This window comes from Pelophylax lessonae, assembly GCF_965119305.1.
Source record: "Pelophylax lessonae genome assembly, chromosome: 1".
In the NCBI taxonomy this organism is placed as follows: Eukaryota; Metazoa; Chordata; class Amphibia; order Anura; family Ranidae; genus Pelophylax; species Pelophylax lessonae.
In genome coordinates this window covers 671,853,267-671,866,470 of record NC_138768.1, presented here as the reverse complement: position 1 = coordinate 671,866,470, position 13,204 = coordinate 671,853,267, and the positions used below count along the sequence as shown (strand labels likewise).

The 13,204-nt window shown below is 42.2% G+C and overlaps 1 protein-coding gene across 1 annotated transcript in view; it reads left to right on the top strand.

The window, feature by feature from the left end:
• Nucleotides 1-8,478: 8,478 nt before the first annotated feature.
• The window catches only part of FBXW7 (F-box and WD repeat domain containing 7), a 325,255-nt gene continuing 320,529 nt past the window's right edge, over nt 8,479-13,204 (top strand). Inside the window, exon 1 of the mRNA XM_082244066.1 lies at nt 8,479-8,608. The gene's annotated coding sequence lies outside the window, so the exon portion shown is untranslated. The remainder of the gene's footprint in view (nt 8,609-13,204) is intronic.

The following is a 13,204-nucleotide window of genomic DNA, read 5'->3' as shown; positions in this document are numbered from 1 at the left end:
AAAAAAACAAAAAAAAAAAAACACATTAATTTGCTTTAAAATCCAAGGCAACAAGAATAAAGTATTTTGAACTCTGTTTTGAAAGCTTTGACACTATAGAAACATAGAAACATAGAATGTGTCGGCAGATAAGAACCATTTGGCCCATCTAGTCTGCCCAATATATCTGAATCCTATGAATAGTCCCTGGCCCTATCTTGTATGAAGGATAGCCTTATGCCTATCCCATGCATGCTTAAACTCCTTCACTGTATTTGCAGCTACCACTTCTGCAGGAAGGTTATTCCATGCATCCACTACTCTCTCAGTAAAGTAATACTTCCTCATATTACTTTTAAACCTTTGCCCCTCTAATTTAAAACTGTGTCCTCTTGTGGTAGTTTTTCTTCTTTTAAATATGCTCTCCTCCTTTACCGAGTTGATTCCCTTTATGTATTTAAATGTTTCTATCATATCCCCTCTGTCTCTTCTTTCTTCCAAGCTATACATGTTAAGGTCCTTTATCCTTTCCTGGTAAGTTTTTTCCTGCAATCCATGTACTAGTTTAGTAGCTCTTCTCTGAACTCTCTCTAGAGTATCTATATCCTTCTGGAGATATGGCCTCCAGTACTGCGCACAATACTCCAAGTGAGGTCTCACCAGTGTTCTGTACAGCGGCATAAGCACTTCTCTCTTTCTACTGCTTATACCTCTCCCTATACATCCAAGCATTCTGCTGGCATTTCGTGCTGCTCTATTACATTGTCTTCCCACCTTTAAGTCTTCTGAAATAATTACTCCTAAATCCCTTTCCTCAGATACTGAGGTCAGGACTGTGTCAAATATTCTATATTCTGCCCTTGGGTTTTTACGCCCCAGGTGCATTATCTTGCACTTATCCACATTAAATTTCAGTTGCCAGAGTTCTGACCATTCTTATAGTTTTCCTAAATCCTTTTCCATTTGGCGTTTCCCTCCAGGAACATCAACCCTGTTACATATCTTTGTGTCATCAGCAAAAAGACAAACCTTACCATCGAGGCCTTTTGCAATATCACTTATGAAGATATTAAACAAAATTGGTCCCAGTACAGATCCCTGAGGTACCCCACTGGTAACATGACCTTGTTCTGAATGTTCTCCATTGACTACAACCCTCTGTTGTCTGTCACTCAGCCACTGCCTAATCCACTCAACAATATGGGAGTCCATGCTCAATGACTGCAGTTTATTGATAAGTCTTCTATGTGGGACAGTGTCAAAAGCCTTACTAAAATCTAGATATGCAATGTCTACTGCACCTCCACCGTCTATTATTTTAGTCACCCAGTCAAAAAAATCTATAAGATTTGTTTGACATGATCTCCCTGAAGTAAACCCATGTTGTTTTTCATCTTGCAATCCATGGGATTTAAGATGTTCCACAATCCTATCCTTTAATAGGGTTTCCATTAATTTGCCTACTATTGATGTCAGACTCACTGGTCTATAGTTGCTCGATTCCTCCCTACTACCTTTCTTGTGAATGGGCACGACATTTGCCAATTTCCAATCTTCCGGGACGACTCCTGTTACTAATGATTGGTTAAATAGATCTGTTAATGGTTTTGCCAGCTCACCACTAAGCTCTTTTAATAATCTTGGGTGTATCCCATCAGGACCCTGTGACTTATTTGTCTTCACTTTAGACAGCAATCTTAGAATGTCTTCCTCTGTAAAGACACATGCATCAAATGATTCATTAGTCATCCTTTCAAGTGGAGGTCCTTCTCCTTCTTTTTCTTCTGTAAAAACTGAACAGAAGTATTCATTAAGGCAGTCAGCTAGCCCTTTATTTTCTTCTACATACCTTCCGTCCTTTGTTTTTAATTTAGTTATTCCTTGTTTTAATTTCCTTTTTTCATTTATATATCTGAAGAATGTCTTATCCCCCTTTTTCATAGACTGAGCTAGTTTTTCTTCTGCCTGCGCTTTAGAAGTTCTTATAACTTGCTTGGCCTCTTTCTGCCTAATCTTGTAGATTTCCTTATCTTCATTGCTCTGGGTTTTTTTATAATTACAAAATGCTAGCTTTTTATTTTTAATGATTTGGGCCACTTCTGCTGAGTACCACAGTGGTCTCTTCCTTTTTTTGCTTTTACTGACAAGTCTAATGCAATTTTCTGTTGCCTTCAATAATGCACCTTTTAAGTAGTCCCATTTCTCCTGGACTCCATGTAATCCGTTCCAGTCTGATAAGGACTCATTTATGACTAATTTCATTTTTGAAAAGTCTGTTTTTCTAAAATCTAAAACTTTTGTTTTTGTGTGGTGTGACTCTTTCACAGTTCTTATATTAAACCACACTGACTGGTGATCACTAGATCCCAAGGTTTCGCCTACAATGACATCATATACCGAATCCCCATTTGTGAATACCAGATCCAAAATGGCCTCCCTCCGGGTTGGCTCCTCAACCACTTGTTGCAGAGACAACCCCAGTAGGGAATTTAGAATATCTGTACTCCTGGTAGACAGACTCCTGTGGTCTGTCCCGAGTTTTCTGAGCAATCACTGCAAGAAAATACAAACAATAAGTGTGATAATGTATTCAATGCTGCAGTTTCTTAAAGTGGATGAAAATAACACCACATAGTAATTATAATCTACAGCATTCACATAGGGGAAGATTTAATAAAACTGGAGAGTACAAACTCTGGTGCAGCTCTGCATAGAAACCATCAGGTTCAATTTTTTTTTTGTCAAAGCTGAATTGAACAAGCTGACTTTAGAAGCTGATTGGCTACCATGTACAGCTGCACCAGATTCTGAGTTTTAGTAAATCACCCCCATAGTCTTGTAAAGCAAGATTAAGTTGTAAATTATCTGCGCTTTATTCTTGCTGTAAAGTGCCTGGACTCACCTACATCACATGCTGTGGTCTAATAGGTTAGCAAAAATCTGGTGCTCTGGTTATTTGGTGTGTCATTGCTTTTTAGGCACAGTTTCCAGAGTTCAGTTCTGAACATAGAATAAAAACTAAGTAAGATAATAATATTTTAAGAATATGGAATATTATTTCCCCCATTTATGTTTGATTATCTGCATTGCGTTTGCATTGATCAGGTATTTTCTGCCCCTGACAACTAATGCATTTTGCGCTGTCCATTACAATGTAGCATTAAAACAGTATCAAACCCAAAACCAAATATTTAACATTAGAGCAGATTACAATCCTTAGATGTGGTGGTCCTGCTGAAAAACAGAGTTACTCTCCAGATCACCAGGTGAAATAAATTAAAAAAACAAAAAAAGCTAAAAATAAAAACTGATAAAGCCATCACATCTAAGAAATCGTAAGCTGCAATATAATAAAAGGTTTGCTTTTGGATTTAATACTGCTTTAAAAAAAAGGGGACACATTCTCCTGAATTACAAGGCAAGCTTTAATTTTAAACTTTACCACTTTGACATATAACAAAGAAAACTGACTTATGTGACATATTATTATGTGAATCAGAAGACTGTGTCAGGGTAAATATCTAGGAATGCACATATAATGTTAAAGTTGCATTGGGAAAAATAAAAATATATGTACCCAAATCTGCCATTAAATTAAAATCCCTATCTATCCCGAGGCATAAAAAGGTTAGGGTAGGCTACAAAAACGAAAAAGGTGCAGAACTGAGACCATTCCTAAATAAAAAAAAAATATATATATAGAACTCTGTGTCTCAATTTGAACACATGAACTAGAACTGAAGAGGTTAAAGTAGAATTAAAGGCACAACCCTTTTTTTATTTTGAATAGAGTAAGGGTAGGGTTAAAACCCGTCAGTTTTTTTCCCCCATCTGTATCCCACTGGAAAGACTTCCCTTCACTTCTGAGAGGCCAATGAGGGGAAATCCCTAGTTGTCACTAGAACTAGTGTCCCCATTGGAAGATTCTCGCTCAATTCCTATTCAGGTGAACACCCACCCAATATTTGGGACTTTTTACTTTCGGTTATAACAGTAAACAGGACAAATAGAGATGGGCTGGGGCGTGTTCAAGTTGCCACATGCCTGATCCCACCAGGAAGCCGACACTGCACTCCGCGCAGTGTCTACTGAAAAGTACTGAGACTTTTCCCAATCTGTGTAGCGGGAGGTCGGGAAATGTCTCACTGCATGTGATTAGTGGAGTGCAGTGTCGGCTCCCTGGCGGGATCGGGGTATGTGGGAACTTGAACATGCCTGAGCCCATCTCTAAAGGACAAATATAGTAGGTGAATCTCCCTAATGAAACACAGACAGAAATAAAAGCTGAAAGGTGTTCTAAACTCTCTCCACTCTAAAACTCCACTATATATAAAAAAAAAAAAGTGATATCTTAAGGCTCCATGTCCCCACGGGACATTTGAAAACCTCTCCTGAATGCTGGAACTTGACAGCTAGTAACCGGCGGTTAAAAATGTGTTTTCTTTTTTTTACATCGTTCATGGGGGTGGAGTAACATCATGGCGCGTGCTGCTGTGAGCTTTCAAGTGTTTCCTGAGCAAGGACGCTCGTTTCTCTTAGGTACCGATGCCCTGTGTTGGGAAAGCCTGCAGTCCGAGCCTGGAGAGGCTTGTGGGAGCAGTGTGCGCCTATGAGGAGCAAGACGCGACCCATAGACGCCCAGGATCTGGCCTCATGAGACCAGCTAGAGCGCTCAGAGAGCGGTCGGGTTCAGTCAGAGTGGCTGGAGCTGCGAGAAAGGGCTGAATCGGAATGGTTACAATTTAGAAACATTCAATTATAGGCTCAAAGATCAAGAGAACCGAAGCAGGCAAAATCATTTAAAGATCCAAGGACTACCTGAGTCTATTAGGAATCTGTGGATGTTCCAAGAGATGTAATAGTGAGATTTCACCACTATGAAATAAAAGAACAGGTAGCACAGGGTATGAAAAAAATCTGCATTTATCGAGTTCAACGGATCTAAGCTACTCATCTTTACAGATTTATCACCTGAGACATTAGCCTGTGATAGGGCACTGAAACCCTTAATAAGTCAGCTACAAAGGACATTACCTATAGGCGGGTCTTCCCAGCATGCCTGATTGTTAAACATAAGGGTATCTCAGCAACCCTGCAATTTCCAGAAGATCTAAAGTAATTTTGCAATAAATTAGGCCTGCAGAGTGTTAACTTGGAGAACAGGGAAAAGAAGCCTCCAGACTGGGGGAAGCTAAAAAACTGGTCATGGAATAAAATATAAAGTATAGAGCTGAAAAATTGATTAACGATTATAGAAGGGTTACATTTAGGTAGGTTGGAAGAAGAGATGAGAAGGAGAGTTGAAGATGAAATGGAATTGACAGGGAAAACACTGGAGCGGCTATGCACCCCCTGGCCCTATGGAACAATCCACATAATTTCGGTGATGAGGACTGGGGGTTCAGCTTGGCTGCTTGCTTATTTAAGCGGCAGCCGAGCTGGACAACTAAAAAGGTTCTTAATGTACCTCGAAGAGGGAGGGTTATACGGGGGTATATATTTTTTTTTTTGTTGCCTTGTAGTTTATCAGTAGATTGGTGTATTCCCAGAGTTTGAGAAGATTACTCCGATTACATAGCATATGTGCCATTGCTTTTATTTTCTTGAAATTAAAAATATTAACTTATAATGTTATGGGATTAAATAGCCGTAGTAAAAGTTGCCAGATTACATGGGAATTAAAAGGATATTCAGCCAATATAGTATTTCTACAAGACATTTAAAATAGTCATCAAAAATTAAATTAGGCACTAAAAACTTCCCAGTGTTTCAATGGTTATTCTTCTAATAAGAGATCTAAAAGAATATCAATAGGGTCTGATAGTAACACACCATTCATATTGAAAGCACTAGAGATGGATCCTAAGGCTCCATTCACACCTGGGTGTTTTTGAGCGTTTTTCAGCTCCAAAAACGCTCAAAAAAACGTTCCAAAACGCCCAACAAGTAAAACCCCATTCGTTTAAATGGCCCCTGTTCACATCTGAGCGTTTTGCAAAACGCCTGTAGCTGAAAAAAGTACATGAGCTTCTTTTCGGGCTGATTACCAGCGTTTTAAATAGATGTCAATGCCTGCCTCCAAAAACGCCTGAAAATCGCGTTAAAAACTGCGGTAAAAAACGCTACGCTCAAGTGTGAATGCAGCCTTAAGGACGATATTTGTTTATTAAGGATTCTCTATTCAACATTGATTGTACATTGGTCAATGTGTATTGCCATTTTACCCACTCTTCTCTTTTCTTGAAGATGGTTATGAATAAATTGGAAGGTTTCAGAGAAAGGAAAGTTATAATGGCAGGAGATATTATTTTTGTATTTGATCCAAATAGGGATGCACCGAATATTCGGCGGCCGAACATTATTCAGCCGAAAATAGAAAAAATAGCACTTTCGGTGTTCGGCCGAATAAGTCAAAAGGCCGAATAATTTTGTGCCTAACAATAGGGCTGAACGATAGTCGATATGATATCGACTATCGTTCTGTGGCCGTAGGCGATATTCATATCGCCGAGGTCACGATATTTACATAGGCAGGGGGAAGGGACTCGGAGGAGGACAGGAGGACTCACAGACTTCCGTGAAGCCGGGACACTTCAGCGGTGAGCATACATACATTACTCACTCGTGCACTGCAGCCCGCCCCACACATTCAGTGAGTCTTACTCTCCTCCCTAGTTTTTTCAATGGCACATTCAGGGAGCCAATCACGCCGTGATTAGCTGCACAGCGAACCAATCACGCGTGCCTGCACACCTGATTTGTTCCGCTGTGCCGCTACTCATGGCGTGATTGGCTTCCTGAATGTGCCATTGAAAAAATTAGGGAGGAGAGTAAGACTCACTGAATGTGTGGGGCGGGCTGCAGTGCACGAGTGAGTAATGTATGTATGCGGCTGTGCTCCTTTCCAGGCTCCTACTACCACCACGACTGTCTGTCACTGTATAATCTGATCGAGTCCACACTGACACTGACTGACTGTCACTGAGTAATTGATGTTACCATATTAACCCTGACCTGCCCAGTGCCCTGTATCTGCAATTAAAATTTACAAGGCTGCCTGCATGCTTCCTGATTTCCATTCCCAGCATCCTTCCCAATCCCTACAGTGTCACTAACATTAACCCTATGGTACAAGGCTGCAGTGTGCACTGAATCCCATTCCCTACAGTAACATTTAGGGAGAGAGAAATGAGAGGACAAGAGAGAGAGAGAGACATGAGAGGACAAGAGAGAGAGAGGGAGAGACATGACAGGACAAGAGCGAGAGAGAGAGAGAGAGACATGAGAGGACAAGAGAGACAGAGACATGAGAGGACAAGAGAGAGAGAGAGAGACACGAGAGGACAAGAGCGAGGACAAAAAATTGGCAAAATAAATGGAAAAAATGCGAAACACCACATTCGGTATTCGGCCTTCGGCCAAACATTTCATTATTATTCGGCTTCGGGCAAGAATTTCATTTCGGTGCATCCCTAGATAATAATTCAAATCTGACAGAGGCATTAAAGGGCTGTTATATTGCCATTGCATACTTGTAAAAAGATTATCCCAGCATCTTAGGGACTCTGTTGTAGTGTGTATGGGTTGGTACCTCAAGCCAAGTTAAGTGGGACTTTTAAGGCAAGAAACATGTATAAAACATTTCAGGAAATTCTTTGCCGCATACAGGCTAGCTCATTTCAGTAAATGGGGTTCCCTAGGCATGAAGTGCAAAAAATGTGCATTAACACTATGCAAAGTGTCAACAGGGCCTTTGTTATACTTTAACAATTCCCTGTGCAAAGACAGACTAAATGCTGCCATTGCTGACCTGCTCTTGAAAATTCCTAATGCCTGGCTGTCATGTTAATCCAATGGCTTCCATACTTTTAGAAGCACTGTCCTAGAACAAAAATGCAGACTAGGAGCCCTTCCCATCCAACAAGTTTCTAACATAAAGTACACAACAGTCTGAATTTATCACAAAGGTGTGTATCTGTAACATGATATAACTGACAATGGTATGAACGTGTACGAAAAGTCTCCAAAGGCAAACGTTCTTTCTTGTGTATGATTTCTATGTTTGTGGTCACCTACTTCTGGGTCAATTTTTGTTTCTGGTCATACATGTTTTTCCCTATTCGACTATTTCCATATGATTAAAATACACATAAACAAATCGATAATAAACCAATCGTTCCTCATACAGAACTTTTCTTCCAATTTTTTTAGTGTGTGCCCAGCTTTAGAAAGAGGTCAGGTATGGCCACCCCTGTTCTCTTCTCTGACTTTAGGCCATGGAGCCTCCCCAACCCCACACTTCTTCTACACAGCACTGCCAACTGACAAACGATTCCAATGAAACCGAACCAGCACAGAAATCTCAGCCCACTATCGAATCCCAGCTCCTCCAACCAACACAGTCTCACCTCACATCACCACCGAACTTCCCGTCCCTGTTCCGTCTCCCACAGATGACCTCACTGCATCTGCGACGACGGTAGCACTGGTTGTTGCCGAGCGACTGACGTCATCCCGGCGCGCCCTCTCTCTCCTCCGAGCTTGTGTCTCTCGGCGAGCACCTTCCGCCAAGTGCGCGTGTGCTGGAGTGTACGTGAGGAACGGAGTGTTCACAGCCGGCCCTGAGCAGGTACCGAGCACCGGGCTCTGCCACCGGAGGGTTCTCTACTGTGTGTCAGAGTCTCCCCCCCATACTCGTGTGTACAGGAGGGCTTCTCTACCACCCGTGTGTCCAGGGGCTCCTAGGTGTGTGTCTGTCAGGGGAGCCGGGTGTGTGTTCTTATATGTGTGTGTCTGTCAGGGGAGCGAGGTGTGTGTCCAGCTCTACACCCCAACTCTGCCCATTCCTTCTTCTACCATCATTTTCACTATCGCAATGTATACCCTACTTCACATGATGTGTATATGAGCTGTGTGACAGCCGCATCATTCTATCACTCTATGGGTTTATGCCTGTGTTTGTATAATGTAATACTCAGTATACATATATTAACTAGTGTGTGTAATAGTGTGTGTATATGTATGTATGTATGTATATATATATATATTAGTAAGTGTATTAAATATTCAGTGTTGACGTGTGTGTATATGAGCTTTGTGACAGCCACATCATTCTATCACTCTATGGGTTTATGCCTGTGTTTGTATAATGTAATACTCAGTATACATATATTAACTAGTGTGTAATACTCAGTGTGTATGTGTGTGTGTGTATATATATATTATTAGTAAGTGTATTAAATATTCAGTATTGACGTGTGCATATATTAACTACTGTGTGTATGTATATATATATATATATATATATACATACACGCACACACACACTATATTACTAAAAGTATTGGGACCCCTGCCTTTACACGCACATGAACTTTAATGTCATCCCAGTCTTAGTCCGTAGGGAACCAATACTGAGTCGGCCCACCCTTTGCAGTTATAACCGCTTCAACTCTTCTGGTAAGGCTGTCCACAAGGTTTAGGAGTGCTTCTATGGGAATGTTTGACCATTCTTCCACAATTGCATTTGTGAGGTCAGGCACTGATGTTGGACAAGAAGGGCTGGTCTCCGCTCTAACCCATCCCAAAGGTGTTCTATCGGGTTGAGGTCAGGACTCTGTGCAGGTCAGTCTAGTTACTCCACCCCAAACTCGACCTTGCTTTGTGCACTGGTGCTCAGTCATGTTGGAACAGGAAAAGGCCATCCCCAAACTGTTCCCACAAAGTTGAGAGCATGAAATTGTCCACAATGTTTTGGTATACTGACATCTTAGGAGTTCCCTTGACTGGAACTAAGGGGCCAAGCCCAACCCCACACCATAATCCCCATCTCCACCAAATGATTTGGACCAGTTCACAAAGCAAGGTCCATAAAGACATGGATGAGTGAGTTTGGGGTGGAGGAATTTGACTGTCCTGACCTCAACCCGATAGAACACCGTTGGGATGAATTAGGGCAGAGAATGCCAGCCATGCCTTCTCTCCTACATCAGTGCCTGACCTCACAAATGCGCTCCTGGAAGAATGGTCAAACATTCTCATAGACACACTCCTAAACTTTGTGGACAGCCTTCCCAGAAGAGTTGAAGCTGTTATAGCTTTTAAGGGTGGGCGGACTCAATATTGAACCCTACGGACTAACACTGTAATGCCATTAAAGTTTATGTGCGTTTAACCACTTTAGCCCCGGAAGATTTTACCCCCTTTCTGACCAGGGCCTATTTTGCGATTCGGCACTGCGTTGCTTTAACGGACAATTGCGCGGTCATGCGACACTGTACCTAAACGAATTTCACATCCTTTTTTTCCCACAAACAGAGCTTTCTTTTGGTGGTATTTGATCACCTGTGTGATTTTTTTGATCATGCGCTATAAACAAAAAAAGAGCGTCAATTTTGTAAAAATAACAATATTTTTCAATTTTTTATATGAAATTCCCCAAAAAATATGTAAAAATCAAAATTTTTTAACATTTTAGGGCAATTTGTTTTATGCTACATATGTTTGGTAAAAAAAAAAAATCGCAAAAAGCGTATTTTGATTGGTTTGAGCAAAAGTTATTGCGTTTACTAAGGGAAAGATTTTTTTTTTTTTAACGAATAATGGCAGCGATCTGCGTTTTTTTTGCGGGACTGCGACATTGCGGCGGACAGATCGGACCCTTGACTGACATTTTTGACTCTTTTTGGGTTACCAGTGACATTACTGCAGTAATCAATGCTATACATATGCACTGTTACTGTAAAAATGACACTGGGAGGGAAGGGGTTAACTTTATTTGAGAGGCAGGGGTTAAGTGTGTCCCTAGGGGCGTGTTTCTAACTGTGATTGGATGTGGCTACTTGTGTAAGAACAGAGATCAACGGTCCTACATAGTAGAACCGTGTGATCTCCATTCCTACACAGGGGAGAATGACAGGCGGCTGTGTTTACATTAGCCGCCTGCCTTTTTCCCGCTCTAACGGACGATCGTGAGTGCCCGGCGGACATCGGGTCCGCCGGGCACACATGTGGGGGGTCCGTGAGCGAGCGGGAGCGCGCCTCCGGCGGCGCGCGCTCGCTCCCCAGAGCCTCACAGGCTAGCGACGTAGACCTACGTCGCTTTGCCTGTGAGGGGCTGACTGCCGACGTAAATCTATGTTAGGCAGTCGGCAAGTGGTTAAAGGCAGGCGTCCCAATACTTTTGGTAATATTGTGTGTGTTTGTATAAATATATGTATATTCATCACTGTGTGTATATGCTCCCTATAATATAAATATACTTCCCTTACCATAGAGTAGGGGTGTCAAACTTAATTTCATTGCAGGCTGCATCAACATAGTTGTCCTCAAAGGGCCCGTTGTACCTGTAAGGTTATATAAATTTATGCAGAGCTTTTTTTTCTTCAGAGAATAGATGCAGGAACTTAACCACATCCCCCACAAAACCGCATTGGGTGTGGCCAAATTGGGTGTGGCCACAATGGGTGTGGCCAAATTGCACTAGCAGTGGGAGGATCTTAAAGGGGCAGTAAATACCAGGAGTGTATTCTGTGTGGATTTCAGGGGTGCGCTGCGCTATGTACAGAATGCAAAGTTCAGGAGTGTTCTACGTGCAGGGTGCGCTATGTAGAGAGTGCAGGGTTCAGGGGTGCGCTATGTAGAGAGTGCAGGGTTCAGGGGTGCGCTATGTAGAGAGTGCAGGGTTCAGGGGTGCGCTATGTAGAGAGTGCAGGGTTCAGGGGTGCGCTATGTAGAGAGTGCAGGGTTCAGGGGTGCGCTATGTAGAGAGTGCAGGGTTCAGGGGTGCGCTATGTAGAGAGTGCAGGGTTCAGGGGTGCGCTATGTACAGAGTTCAGGGGTGCGCTATTTACAAAGTGCAGGGTTCAGGGGTGCGCTATGTACAAAGTGCAGGGTTCACGGATGCGCTATGTACAAAGTGCAGGGTTCACGGATGCGCTATGTACAAAGTGCAGGGTTTAAAGGTGTGCCACATACAGAGTGCAGAGTTCAGGGGTATGCTGTGCATAGTGTGCAGGAATCAGCTCTTTCCCAGGCTGTTATCATATCCCTTTCACGCCTCCCCCTGCGTGCGAGGGCCACATAAAATAGCCTAAAGGGCCATATTCGGCCCGCCGGCCTTGTACTTTACACATTTGCCATAGAGAGTTCCATTTCTTTCTTATGTGTGTGAAAAGCTCAGGGTGTGTACATGCAATCAGCAGTCTCGTATAGGTTTACCATATTGTAGTTCTTTTACGTGTGTGTATGTATATATATATATATATATATGTGTGTGTGTGTGTGTGTGTGTGTGTGTGTATATATATATATATATATATATATATATATATATATATATATATATAATGCATGCCGTCTTCAACACCCATATGATTACATTATGTAGTTAAGTTTTTTTTTTTTTTTTTTTCCCCCTGTGTGATGGATATGTATGTATGTATGTATGCGCTTGTATAAAACACACACACTATATTGTCAAAAGTATTGGGACCCCTGCCTTTACTCACAGATTAACTTTAATGGCATCCCAGTCTTAGTCCGTAGGGTTCAATATTGAGGGCCTTCTGGGAAGGCTGTCCACAAACGTTGGGACTCTTTCTATAGGAATGTTTGACCATTCTTCCAGAAGCGCCTTTGTGAGGTCAGGCGCTGATGTTGGACGAGAAGGTCTGGCTCACAGTCTCCGCTCTAATTCATTCCAAAGGTGTTCTATCCGGTTGAGGTCAGGTTCCTCCACCCCCAAACTCGCTCATCCATGTCTTTATTGACCTTTTGGTGGAGGGGGATGATGGTTTGGAGTTGTTTTTCAGGGGTTGGGCTTGGCCCCTTAGTTTCAGTGAAGAGAACTCAAGCAAGGTCCATAAAGACATGGATGAGCGGGTTTGTGGTGGAGGAACTTGACTGACCTGCACAGAGTCCTGACCTCAACCTGATAGAACACCTTTTGGGATAAATTGGAGTGGAGACTGCGTGCCAGGCCTTCCCGTCCAACATCAGTGCCTGACCTCACAAATGTGCTTCTGGAAGAATAGTCAAACATTCTCATAGACACACTCCTAAACCTTGTAGACAGCCTTCATATAAGAGATGAAGCTGTTATAGCTGCAAAGGGTGGACTAACGCAATATTGAACCCTACGGACTAAGACTGAGATGCCACTAAAGTTAATGTGCCTGTAAAGGCAGGGGTCCCAATACTTTTAATAATACGGTGAATTTAAATT